This window comes from Stegostoma tigrinum, chromosome 27 (genome assembly GCF_030684315.1).
Source record: "Stegostoma tigrinum isolate sSteTig4 chromosome 27, sSteTig4.hap1, whole genome shotgun sequence".
NCBI classification, from domain to species: Eukaryota; Metazoa; Chordata; class Chondrichthyes; order Orectolobiformes; family Stegostomatidae; genus Stegostoma; species Stegostoma tigrinum.
Window position 1 is genome coordinate 17,192,660 of NC_081380.1, and position 12,857 is coordinate 17,205,516.

At 39.2% G+C, this 12,857-nt stretch overlaps 1 protein-coding gene across 8 annotated transcripts in view; it reads right to left on the reverse strand.

Moving 5' to 3' along the window:
- The window catches only part of LOC125464533 (RIMS-binding protein 2), a 218,364-nt gene that overhangs the window by 115,341 nt on the left and 90,166 nt on the right, over window positions 1-12,857 (reverse strand). Inside the window, exon 1 of one of the 8 annotated variants that reach the window (XM_059655532.1) lies at window positions 4,132-4,148. The exons of the other annotated variants lie outside the window; for them this stretch is intronic. The gene's annotated coding sequence lies outside the window, so the exon portion shown is untranslated. Of the gene's footprint in view, window positions 1-4,131; window positions 4,149-12,857 lie in introns of those variants that run through there. 8 annotated transcript variants of the gene reach the window in all.

The following is a 12,857-nucleotide window of genomic DNA, read 5'->3' on the forward strand; positions in this document are numbered from 1 at the left end:
TTCTCGCTCAATGGACTAGATTTTACACTGCTCCACTGTAAAGTTTCTAGCCTTATGTTCCTACTGACATGCAGCACATCACACTTAGCTATATAGGAATTTATCTTCTTATGCCCTTCCCCTTTGTGTAAATTCATTGATGAAATGTAGAATCATCCCAGTCCCTGAATGGCATGGCCTACAGTGAGAGATTTGGGAAATTTGGGTGAGATGTCCTTTGAGGAATTTTACAAAGTGGAGATGCATTTTGCAACTAAGTCCTGGGTGTCATGATGCAATTCTCACTCATGAGTCATGAGAGGTGCAATTACCATGGATCATGGCTCATTTTCACCTTCATTACTACCTAATTTCACCCATTAACGTGCAATCTCTCATTTTCCCACTTGCCAGATGCCAACAATTTCTGATAAGAAAGTCAAGCCAATTCCAGTTCATCATTTGCTCCTCCTTAGATGCCAGTCACCAGCAGTTCAGTGCACACTCAATGAGCAGTGACCACATGTCCACTGACATTGGTATTCAACAGGCCTCTCCACATCATCATGGTACATCTTTGATCAATCTGCATGTCTGCTCCTGCACTTTAATACAGATACCCAAGAGCTGGATGCAGGGATCATTCATTGTCTGTAAAATTATTGATGCTCAACAGGCAAGCACTTCATTTTGAAAGGCAAATGCAGCTCCTGTTTGTTTGATTTCTGTTTGCTTTCGGTGATGATGAATAAAAGTAAATGTTTAGAAGCTTCTGAAGACTTCCCTGATAATAAAGTGTGAAGCTGGATGAACACAGCAGGCCAAGCAGCATCTCAGGAGCACAAAAGCTGATGTTCTGCATGTGAGTTTGCTCGCTGAGCTGGAAGGTTAGTTTTCAGACATTTCGTCACCATTCCAGGTAACATCATCAGTGAGCCTCCGACGAAGCGCTGGTGTTATGTCCAACTTTCTATTTATTCTATAAATAGAAAGCGGGACATAACACCAGCACTTCGTCGGAGGCTCACTGATGATGTTACCTAGAATGGTGACGAAACATCTGAAATCTAACCTTCCAGCTCAGCGAGCAAATTCACATCCAGAACCTCAACCTGAGCTACAAATCTTCTCAAAACTCGCTAAAAGCTGATGTTTCGGGCCTAGAAACTTCATCAGAGGCTCTGATGAAGGGTCTAGGCCTGAAACATCAGCTTTTGTGCTCTTGAGATGCTGCTTGGCCTGCTGTGTTCATCCAGCTTCACACTTCATTATCTTGGATTCTCCAGCATCTGCAGTTGCCATTATCCCTGAAGACTTCCCTGTGTATGTTGAACAATAATAAGATGCTGTGCTACAGCGGGCATTGAGGAAAGAGCCGTTGTGATTTAGACAGGGCTGTAAGATGGAATATGGTTAAGGACAAGTAAATGTGTGCACTGGTCTTAAACAGTAGTTGAGGTTGGAATGTGCAGTTGTGCAGGCAAGTGCCAAACATGCCACTTCTGTATCATGAGAAGCATTGTTTTGTGGCTGCTGAACTACTTATGTTGATAGTGAAGGGCAATTCCAGACTGCCAGTGCTCAATCAGGTGCATGACGGGGGATCAGATGTGGAACTGGCATCACGAATCTCAGGACAGCCCAGCAGTGGTGAGTGGGAGAAATCGGCTAACATTGGACAAAACAGCCCCAAAATGTACGTATCTAATGAGGCAGATTTGGGAGGATCACACAAGAAAACCTGCTTGGCCTCACAGAAAGAAACGTCTGTGAAGCTCTCATTATTAAATAAACCTCCAATGTGGTTTCAACCGCAAAGAAGGGCAAATATTTCCTGAAACTATGAACAGAATATCCCAAGCCAGATGGCCCAAGGAAACTGAAGGGTGAGAAAATTGAGCCTGTATCTCATTGATGTTTTGGTCTAGCTCAAGCTAACTCTATTGTTACTGTATGTTACAGAAAGGTTCTGAAATCTACCTATAAAATCAGTTTTAGAACAGAACAGTTAGAGGTTGCTTTAAAGATGTGCCAGGTGAATTGCTCGTTGTACGCGGTTGCTTGTTTCCCATTTCCTAACGAGATGGGCATGGCATTGTTTACTTCAAGTCCATCTGTTTCATGAAATATTAATATCGGTATTAATTTGATGCAGTGAATGCCTGCCTGAAAATTTAGCTGAGCAATGAACTGCACAACACCGATGGATTCAGTTGCTACCTTCCCAGGAGAGCAGCAAGTTCCCTAGGATACAGAACAAGGACTGAGTTAACCCGTTCAGGGATGCAAGTCTACCATTTTGACCAAGTGACAAATGTAGTAATTTTCTCAGGCTATTCATCAAAATTCTCCAAAATACAAAAAATGCACCATAAAATTTATCAAATTACACAAGTTACATCATAAATAATAACCATAACTTTACATTGTTCTACCTTCTGCCACCAGTTTTTGTAAATTAATAACCAATATAAAATCTTAATTATTTGGTGGTATAGGACTTGAGTACTGCTAAATAACGTCACAATTTGCTGAAGTATGTTTTCTTGAAGTCATCAGGCCAAATCAGAAGATATGTTAATGTTAAGGGAGAGGATCATTCACAGTAAGTGAAGGCAGAGTGATGATTGATTGGTGAGTGGGCCCAAATTGGCAAAGCCATTGGAAAATGTATCAGTTAGATTGTGATTGACAGTTAACTGCCAAACTTTTTTTAAATATTAAACCAGGCAGGTTTACTTTTACTCGTGAAGGCATTCTGAGAAATGAGCCATAAAATGGCTGCCACTTATTTTGACTTTGCCAATATGTACCTTTTTCTTCAGCAATACTTAACAAACATAACAATAAAACATACTGCTCACAATGTACAACCTATTAAGGATCTCGGACACATTCTCTCCCAGAGAATATCTGGTCATAGATCGCGGAAACAAACCAGTCCACATGGGCACCTGACACCAGATCTCAGACTCAAATTGTTCCCATGGATACCCAACTTTGGATCAGAGATACAAATCACTTGCAATAAATACTGAGATCTTGATCATAGTCACAAACTATTCCCAGTGGATACTTAGCCCAGGATTAAAGACATCACAAGGCATACTTACTGGGCATCCAACACCAAGATCAAACAAATCCCATGAATAACCAAGTTTGGGTCACAGAAAGAAACCACACCCAGTGGATATTTAGCCCTGGATCACAGACAATAATTATTCCCAATCAATAATTGGCCCTGGATCACAGACACTAACAATTCCCAGTGGATACTTGGCCCTGAATCACAGACAATAATTATTCCTGGTGGATACTTGATCCATGATCACAGAAATAAAGCATCTCCAGTGGATACTTGTTACCAGATCATAAAAACAAACCATTCCCAGTGACCAGATAAATGTAGATCTCAACATAATAGCTCTCCCAGATCTCAGTTACCAACTGCTCCCAACAATAGCTGGCATGGGTTCTAAAATAACTCTTCTTAAATAAAGCCGAAACAAAAAAAAAATCTTGAAACACATACCAAATGACTTTACACAAGTGATCATTGATTAATTCAAAATAATGCACTTTAAATAAATTGGCTGAACATTCAGCTCCAATGTCACACAGTCTATCACTGCTTTTTTCACAGTGGGACCTGGCCCTTTTTCTGGTGATGGCTCGCAGGTTACATCCATCTGAGTGACTACAAGGTCACAGAAATAGCCTGCAAACTCAGGGCTCAATTTGCATCAATATTTAACTGCCAGAGTTAAGAACTATGTTATAAACAAAACCAGAAGCAGCTCAAATTGAACAAACAATAAATCTCAAGACAACTCTGCCCTTGGGAGATAAGTGTACAGCTAGGGTGCAGCATGGAGTGGTTTCTTTATGTGGCTTCACTATAGGAAAGCAATAAACATTAAGTGTTGTAACACAGCAAGTAACATACTGCAGTGTAAAACCAAACGTGCAGAGCTGTAAAGCAATCATAAATTAAACATGAAAAAGACCAGCTCTGAACCAGCAAACCAAAAATCAGGAATATTATCAGCAAGCTCTTGGCCAAACAAACCAAAATCCACTTTGCTCTGCACCACAAAGAGGGTTTTTTTTTGATAAACGGCACTAGCAGAGGAAAGAAAACATTAAAATTACCTGCTTTGTCTTTGTGATTCAGGCTGTATCAATGTAGAACGTATGCCGGTGGTGCTGCGTCGAACTAGGCAAAGCCCCTGCTGCTGCCAAGCAACAGACGAAGGATTTATAGGACAGTCTCACTGGTACAAATAGAGAGTGAGGCCCTCATCTTACCATCTCAACATGCTTCAGGAAAAACAATGATATTACCTTTCTTCTAGAAAAATGGGGATCCCATTCACAGTCACCCTTTAGAGCAGATTATTAGCGTGAGATCAGTAAGTGAGACGCATACTACAGCTATGATGGATGCACTTATCCAGCCCACTCCCTCCTTCTCATGCACAGCATGGTAGAGTCTAAGTCCACATAACTGTCTTATCAGGTATCATCATTGCTAACAGTTCTGCTGCAATCTCCCCTTCATTTTCTGATCAGGAAACAGAATCCTACACAGGTTAAAACAGTCAGAAATTCTGTTAACAGATGTTTCTGGAGTTTTGTATTAAATGTGTGGGGACAGGTGGTGTTGCAGGAGGACACATCTCTCAATGTGAAGATGCCACAAAAACAGCATATACAAATGTTTTTAACATAGAAAAACATCTCAAGGCCCTTTACAGGGATGTAATTTAGAAAACAAAACACATCAAACCAAAGATCAAATACCCTACGAGGTAACCAAATGCTGGTAGACTGAGATGGATTTTAAGAAGGGTTTTAATGAAAAATAAATAATTGGGGATTGAAATGAATGAGTATCAGGAGAAAATTCAGAATGGGACTTAAAAGGCTCGAAGCATGACTGATTGTTTACAGAATGTCGAACATACAATATACAAATTAGAAGCAGGAGTAGACCACATAACCCCTCATACCTGCTCTTCCATATGATACAATCGTGGCTTATCTGTTTATTCCACATTCCTGTCTGTCCTTAATAATCTTTCAAACTCTATCATCAAGAATCTATCTATTTCTGCCTTAAAATTATTCAAGAACTCATGCTTCCAATGCTTTTTCAGCAAGTGTTACAAAGATTCACAAACATCTGTGAGAAAAAAAATGAATGTAGGAGGCAATCAGTTGTAAACAGAATGATCAAGGTGAGAAGCAACAAGATATGGACATGACTGGGGTCAGTATTGGAATACAGATAGCATACCTTTAGCAGAGTTAGGCCAGAGGAGGAGAATGGGTGTGAGCATTATACAATAACTACAGTGATAAAACCAAAACAAAATCTGTTATTTAGGATAAGTCTCAAAATTTTAATATGAGATTGATACTGGGGTAGAGGTTGAACCAAGAGTGTCTCAGTTGAGACTGGAGTAAGGACTGACTACAGGTGAGGCAGTAAGATTATTATATCATTATAATTATTATATTAAATTAATTAATACTAATTATTAATCTCTGTACTACTTTCAACTGGCACATGAAGGTTTGCAGCCAGGTCAGTTTCAAAGAACCTTCAGTGTTTTCAGCGGCAGCTTGAACAACCACGTAATGATTGTGGCACAGGCGTACGTTTCAGATTTACAAGTTGTAGGATAGTGATCAAATGACAATGTTAGAAACAGTCCACATTGCTCTTAAATCTAAACTTCAGAGGTAGATGCCTTATGACGGCTAACCAAATATATCTTTTTGGGAAATGCATAATCATTTCATTCTTTGAAAATACAGAAGAAGTGAGAATGATAGGAAGACAGCTAGCTCACACATTCATTGGAACCTTCATTTTCCCTATTCTAACTTTTCCGGTTTAACATTAAATTATGCTTTGAAGCCTCCTCCACATCTGTGATTCTGCTTTTGCCCTATTTGGGAAATGATTCCTAACATTTATCATCCAGAGCATGACAAAATTCATTCTGGTATTTAAATTACATTTATTTTTCAATTTTATGAATATTTAAGATTTTAATATTTTAAAATAAGATTCATAATTTATTTTACCTAGCCTGTTAATTATTCTTGTTTCAGACAACCTAAGTCATCTTCTTTCTAGATTATGCAGCTTCTCTGCTCATAGCGCATTCTCTCCACGCTGGGAATTATTTGAGTTGCTAATGGTAACCAGTCCTACATATTGTATTGCAAGTATGGTTACACTATCTGTGCTTATCAAAGCCAGTCACCTATAACAGTCAAACAGCACGAACCATTTGCAATTAGCATTTGGCTTCAAATACATTAAATGTGGCAATTAGTTTAGGCTGTTTGATGCACTGCAATTATCAACGTAATAAGAATCTGCTGATTTTTCCTCATGTCTCAGCAAATAAGCTCTTTCATAATTTCTGAATTTACGCTAATACATGGACTGCATTCATTTAAAACAATCCCAGTCTATACTGAATCACAAAGAATTAATGTTAGATGACAGTAACTAAATAGTAGTCATTTATTAAGCTCACATAATATTTAAAATCAAACCAAAACAATCCAGAAATCATTGTTTAGACCCTGAAGAGCTTTTACAATACCTCTAAAATTCTGTTGAGATCTGCAAAGCTCATGTGTTATGAGGAAGTTACATAGGATGATTGGATGGTACAATTCATGCAGACCCAATAGCGAGGTCAATGCTTAACAATAAGCTAAAGTTCAGTCTGTCAGGAAGCACATTCAACAATGAGTAAAGAAAAGGTGGTGACACAATGCGACTTATCCTGGTGTTAATGTGGGCTATGAGATGCTGGAAGCTCCCATGTTAGTTGATAGAATATACCTGTTAGAATTACTCATGGCTGAGCAGCACGAAATGGCCAATGGCTTCCTATGGCTAATGCAGCAGAACATGGCTAACAGTAATTAGAGTGCTTGGGACAATAATTGCTTAATTTAGTCTCCACAAGTAGAACAATAGTAGTCTGCAGATGCAAGGTCACTGATAGGAGATAGAATATGCAGCTGCTGTTGTTTACTCTTAGATAATAGATAAGAACATTTCACGCTACATTTAGTTACCGAATCTCTCTTGAATTATTTAATCAATCTGCTACAATACTAGGAGTAGGTTTTAGTTAAGATCCACAGATATACAAAAAAAAATCACCAAAAGCACTACAAGAAAGGATTTAAACCGATCTCAAACAGTAAAAGCAGCCCCTATATCATCACATGGAGAGTCTGGTAACATCATGGAATCATGAAAGACTTAGGGTGGACCACAAGCCTACCCTACTCTTTGTCACTTAGTGATATGGTTAGCTTAATTGCTGAGGAAAACTTGAACAGTATAAGATGTTGTACCAGAGATCCAATCACAAAGGGATAACTCAGCAGTGCAGACTATTAGTTTAAAAAAAGGAAGTGGGGGTGTTATGTGCACTTTAAGCTTGAACCATATAAATTAAGATATTCCAAAACATTTTGAGTGCATTATTACTCTGGAGAAATGGAGCTGTACTGAAAATAAAGCTGCAATAAAGGTTCAAAAACAAAGTTGCTGGAAAAGCTCAGCAGGTCTAGCAACATCTGTGAAGGAGAAAACAGATTTATTGTTTCAGGTCCAGTGACCCTTCCTCAGAAATGACAATAAAGGTTACCTGGAACCTACCACATGGCTTGGTCTCCCATTGGAAAATGTGAGATCTAACAACTTGGCATAGTCGGCAAGATTGCTGAACGAACCCAGATCCCCCTGAGGACTAGAGATCCATCTCAACACCCATAGAGCTAAGGACTCCTCTATTACCAAAAGTCCTTGGTCAGTAGTCTAAATTTGGAGGTTTCTCCTTTCATGTGATCCCAAATTCTGACAAGGTAGGTGGCTCGAACTCCTTTAAATCAGACATCTGTACATGGCAGAGTTGTGGTTAATTAGGCCCCTGGCTTGAGACCTATAACTATCACAATGGAAGACAATAAGAACAAAGATCTACCAACAACTGTTAAGAGTGGATGGGCCCCACCTGACATATCAGGGAGTGATATTCTACTGAAACTAAAGGAATATATCAAACAACAATTCGACCTTCCATGAAACCTCTGTGGAATTCAGACAAAAGTACAGTACCTCCATGGGACAATGCTCCCTGGGTGATATTAAAAGTGTCAGGGAGAAATGACCCATAAGAGAAAGAGGAGTACGGTGGTCCCTGGACCTGATAGGGCAGCTGAGACAGAGATGTGAAATAGGAACATGCTGTCAACATGACACAGTTATCCAGTATAAAAGAACAATTAAAAGTGGTATGTGATGAATTCAGACAGGCTAAAAGAGAAACCAAAAATAAAAATGAGAAGTCAGAGTCTAAAAATAACGTACTTAATAAACAACTGTGTAAACAACTGGAAAAACAGCCAGAGTCTACAGGGATTGTAGCCCAGATACCCCTGTTTAGACCAATTGGCCAAGCACCAAAGGATGGTACAAAGGAGGCGGCCAGTTTGGACCTAGATTCAGACTCCTCTGGTGCCTTAGAACAAGAGACCGAAAACGGCTTTCTCCCCTGAAAAGTAAAAGGATGATAGTTAAAACAAAGGAGGACAATAAGGACGATGGGGGCACCACCACCACCACTTACGCTTATAGAAAATATTACTACCATATGCCTACAGTCCCCAAAAAGATATATATATGGTCTAAAGAGATACCCGACGCTACAAAGGGATGAATGAAAACACGGAAGCAATTGGAACAGTTGTAGAGTATTTGCAATCTACACCTGATACTGTCAGCACTCATGACTCTTAGGGAAGGAAAAAGATTGAGTAGGACAGTGTATGAAGGATTGGGTGAGGACGAACAAGTGAGGGTGAGCTGGTTGTGCCTGTCCCCCAAATACAGGTTGGACGAACGTGAAAGCAAAAGAGGATCCACTTGATTATTTCAAGGTTTAAGGTGGCATGGTCCGATTACTCAGAATTTGACATTAGAAACGCAATAACCTGATGACAGTAGTGTGTGGCCATTAAAGGTGGCCTTCACGCCAGGACTGAAGTCGGACTGACTAAAATGTTGAAAGTAGCCCTGGGATGAGGAAGCTGCTTGAGGGCCATGGAAGCCATATGTTGGGCTGTAATGGCCACTGTAGGTTGGGTCCTTGAACAAAAAACTAACTGTCAAATGTCCCCACACAGTAATAATGGGAACTGCAGATGCTGGAGAACCCAAGATAATAAAATGTGAACACAGCAGGCCAAGCAGCATCTCAGGAGCACAAAAGCTGACGTTTCGGGCCTAGACCCTTCATCAGAGCTCTGATGAAGGGTCTAGGCCTGAAACGTCAGCTTTTGTGCTCCTGAGATGCTGCTTGGCCTGCTGTGTTCATCCAGCCTCACATTTTATTATCTTGGAATTCTCCAGCATCTGCAGTTCCCATTATCTCTGATAATAAAATGTGAGGCTGGATGAACACAGCAGGCCCAGCAGCATCTCAGGACAACCTGAGATGCTCCTGGGCCTGCTGTGTTCATCCAGCCTCACATTTTATTATCTTGGAGTCCCCACACAGTACATGCTTTACTGTGAATGAATAGATTATCACAAGTAACCATGAACTCACTGGACAGCAGCCTTAGAAGCCCTGAATTTCAACATTGTCTGAGCAAATCCCATGAAACCCACTAGCCCTATAATAATGGCCAGGACAGCAGAGGAGGAATTAGATTGGTGGCCTGAGGGATCCCTCACACATTTTTTAGTGGACAGAAATAAGAAGTTAATTGACCAAATAGTTAAAGCTAATTGGAAACCCACAAAGCCACCTAGTTAGTAAAGACAGTGGTAAAAAGTACAAGAACATAGGGCTTGAAAAAAATTGATTAGCACTTTGAGCTCATGTAGAACTAAGAGAGAAAATCTTTGATTACTGCCTATGTATCACAGCAGAGATTTATGGAGGTAAACTTGCTCATTGTGACTGTATGCTATATAACTGCTCATTCTGGATGTGCAACTACTGTACATCTTATTCCCCTTATGAGCGACGAATAAACAAAGAGCTAAAAACTGAGATAAGAAGAAAATTAGAAAATGTTTGTAAGTGAGCAAGAGAGAGGAAGATGAAGGCCAGTTTTCTGTGCATGTTCCCCGAACAAAGTCGTTCTTTGTGGTCTGGTTTGAATGCACCTTTGTTCATTGGTTGTTAAATGTTGTCTTATGTAATATTTGTGTTTTCATTCCTGGAGCTTGAGATCTGGCAACACTGTGAAATTAGTTCGCACTTTGGGAATATATAGAGATTTGAAAGTATGCAGTACACTTGTATCATCGTGGAACATGTTTGGTTAATTTAAGGAAACTTTTAAGGAACCATCAATGGTTGTGTGAAATAAAAATCTGCAATGAAATATTGGTTTAAAATTTGGTTTGTAAAGCTTGGTAAAAACGTACCTCTGGGAATTGGCTGCAGTTAATTAATGTTAATTGAAGAAGTAAAAATTAAGTCAAAAGATATAACTTATTCACACTTCCCTCAAATTAGTGTGCCATCTGTGCTGTGCTTCGATTGAGGAAAGAGTTTTGGGTAAATTTTCATAGCAGAATTTTTTTGTTGAAATTATCGCATTTGGAATTTCATTTTTTCGACACAGTCAACTTCCAAAGAGTTATAAGATTTGCTCAGTGTAAATGTACTGTGGTGTAGAGTATCCAAATAAGAGAGAAATTTGAATTTTGGAAATCTTTGAACAAAATTATCTGATGATATGTTCTGAATCTGAGAAAACTGACAGAGGAATTAAGAAAAAAAGAGGGTACAATCTAACAAAGGAAGTAGGCTTTTTCTTTGTTAATTGTGACACACTTATTTCCTTGCAGGAGGAAGAGAGGCTGTTGACGTCCAGGAGTTTTCACCGCACCCCTTTAAACCAGCAGTGAACCACTGTTAATTAATCCAAGTGGAATGAATAGATGCTATCAGTGATAATGGGAACTGCAGATGCTGGAGAATCCAAGATAACAAAGTGTGGAGCTGGATGAACACAGCAGGCCAAGCAGCATCTCAGGAGCACAAAAGCTGACATTTCGGGCCTAGACCCTTCATCAGAGAGCATCAGGGTCTAGGCCCAAAACGTCAGCTTTTGTGCTCCTGAGATGCTGCTTGGCCTGCTGTGTTCATCCAGCTCCACACTTTGTTACCTTGGATAGATGCTATTTTGTTTTTCAGAGAATTGAAGATACTGAGGGCTTTCACCGATGGTTATGAACTTCTGAACCCGTCTTCAGGCTTTCAGGATTGCAACACAGGGATGGATGAGACATCCTCAGCCCATCCATCGATTCATTAACAACGGATCTCAATAGTTGGAGAACTACTGTGAAGACATTAAATGTGCTGAGTATCAGGAGTCTTCAGCCTCAGTACACTTAAGCATATCATCACAAAAATTATATTTAAACTCAGAAGCCCTGGTATTCTAAAACATTTAAAGGGAATAGTTATCTGAAAATATAAAATGATTCTGGAAAATGATAAAGGGCATGCATAGAATCCGTGTTTCAATGCATAAAAAGTTGTTAATGACTCTGAGGGAGTAAACAGAATTTTGAATTTGGACAAATTTACACAGTTATACATCAAACATCCAGAATGAGTTATCAAGTAACTATAAAAAATGTGGGTCACTTTAGAGAAAGAATGAACAAAGTGTGTTTTGCCTGAATCAAATAGAAATGTTTGTTTTCTGTTTTAAAATATTGAAATATTATTAATTGTATTAAAAAATATTACAAGATTATTTAAATAATTAGAAGGTTATAAGGTAGCAAACATGAGGAAATGCATGATTAAAAAAATGCACTGAAGAACAGGTCATGAACATGTACACCTACTTGACAAAAAGATTAGAGAGACTTGGAAGAGCACAAAAACATAGTTTAAACAATATGGCACTGACAAATAATCCATAGAGAAACTGACTTTAAAACGATAAAAGTAGTTTTAGTAAAACAGACATAGAAAGAATTACAGTCAAGACAAAGGTGTGATAGGCTATTATGTCAAAATGTTACATAAATGAAAGAATGTGGACTCTGGGAGGATTAAAAAAGGAAGGGGGAAACATAAGCTGAAGGTAAAACCTGGTGAACGCATGGTAATTTGCTGTGCTGTTTGATGCCATGTACATTGCAGCTCAGAGGGGGCACTTGTATATGGAGGTAGTCAACAATCAATGACACAAACATTCATAAAATTTGCAAAGAGGAAAAAATATTGAATAAGTATTCTCAAGATGGACATAGATGAAGAGGGCTGGGAGAATTTTAAGTCCATGTATGATGTTATTTTACTTTTGTTGAGTGAGGTGATCTGTGAATAGAGAATGGGAAATAAAATTATTAACAGCAGTATCAGACAACCAAAGAGTGAAATGCAAGCCTGTGCTACTCCTGACCTATGAACATACCCAGGAAGTTAAAGATAAAGTACGAAACATTGCAGGACTGCAGATGAGGGAAGGGAATGAGCATGAATGTGTGAGAGAGATCAACGACAGAAAAAGTAGCAGGACTGCTGAGGCAACCATTCTTGCATAGAAAGCTGATCTCGTATGTGTAGCTACATACTTGCATGCTTAGTGATTCGCTTAAGGGGAAATCAAAGGGGGATTTTTAGGACTACCCATGATTAAGCAGCACTAAATGGCCAATGGCTGCCCATGGCTAATGCAGCAGAACATGGCTGACAGTAGTTAGAGAACTTGGGAAAGTATTTGCTTAATGTAGTCTTCAAAAGTAGAACAATACTAGCTCTGTAGACTCACGATCACCAAACTGAGATAGAATA